Source organism: Leucopleurus acutus (assembly GCF_964270905.1).
Source record: "Leucopleurus acutus genome assembly, contig: HAP1_SCAFFOLD_419, whole genome shotgun sequence".
Classification (NCBI taxonomy): Eukaryota; Metazoa; Chordata; class Mammalia; order Artiodactyla; family Delphinidae; genus Leucopleurus; species Leucopleurus acutus.
In genome coordinates, this window is record NW_028138946.1 from 164503 (window position 1) to 165734 (window position 1232).

Below are 1232 nucleotides of genomic sequence, written 5' to 3' on the forward strand. Positions count from 1 at the left end.
CTTGGTGGTTCTTCAGTGAATACCAGACTTGGGATATGACAAGTTGTAGAGAATCTGAATGACATTACAGTTGTCCTTTGAACAACCTGGGTTTGAACTGCACAGATCCACTTATGCATGGATTTTTTTTTCAATAAGTAATACAGTACTACACGATCTGTGGTTGGTTGAATCCTCAGATTCAGAACCACAGATAAGAAGGGCCGACCATAAAGTTATATGGGGATTTTTGACTGCACAGGGAGTCAGCGTCTCTAACCCCTACATTGTTCCAGGGTCAACTGTATTTTCTTGAGGAGAGAATTTCCTATTCTTAGGTAGGGAGCAGAGGGGAAGATCACCTCAGTCACTGGACCAACTTCATACTCATTTTCCTTCTTTATGAGGTTCAATGTAGATGTTGCATCAACCTTCCTAACACATAGACACACAGACACACACACACACAGACACACACACACACACACATATGTAGAGACTTCCAATGTCCTAATTCATATCATTAGTTTTCCATTGGGCCACAAATCTTTCATAGGTTCTGAACCCCAATTTTGTCTCTTCAGCATTATGAGCCAACTAAGTCTTTGCTTTGACTTCAGTTAGCTTTTGTTTGACTTCTTAGCATCTTGTCTTGTCTACCTATTATACATGGAAAATACTGCAAGGAAACACTGTTGCTGAATCCAGCTCCGTTCTCTGAATCTTTACTCTCTCTGTGATTTTGGTCCTTAAAATTCTAGCTGCCTTGTTATTTCTCAATTCCAACTCTGGTTTCCTTAGTCCTATGACATTGTCCTAAGATCTACTGGCTTTTCTACCTCTTAGGAGTCACATTTGGTTTCTCAGACTTTTGCTCTTCATCAGTAGTTTCTAAATGACTGGGCTAGAAACGCATGTGCAGAATATTGTTCTCACTTCAGTGAGTTTCTTTCTCTATTTTACTTTTCTAGGTCATGGCTACCTCAGTAGCTTTCTAACACTCACAGTCAAATGTTTCGTATGATTTATCTGGCCTTTCTAGTTCTGGGGTAAACATTTTCATACCTTCCAATCCAATTTAAGTAATGTATTGTTTTTACAGTGCATTAGTGGAAATTAAATGGTAAATTCAGTCAGTCATTTCATACATCAAAAAGGAAAATCAGTCAACACAACTGTCTGACTGAAATGAATGAAGAAAACAATTCAAGGTAAACAACTGTCCCAGTAGACTTGTATAAATACAGTAGTGG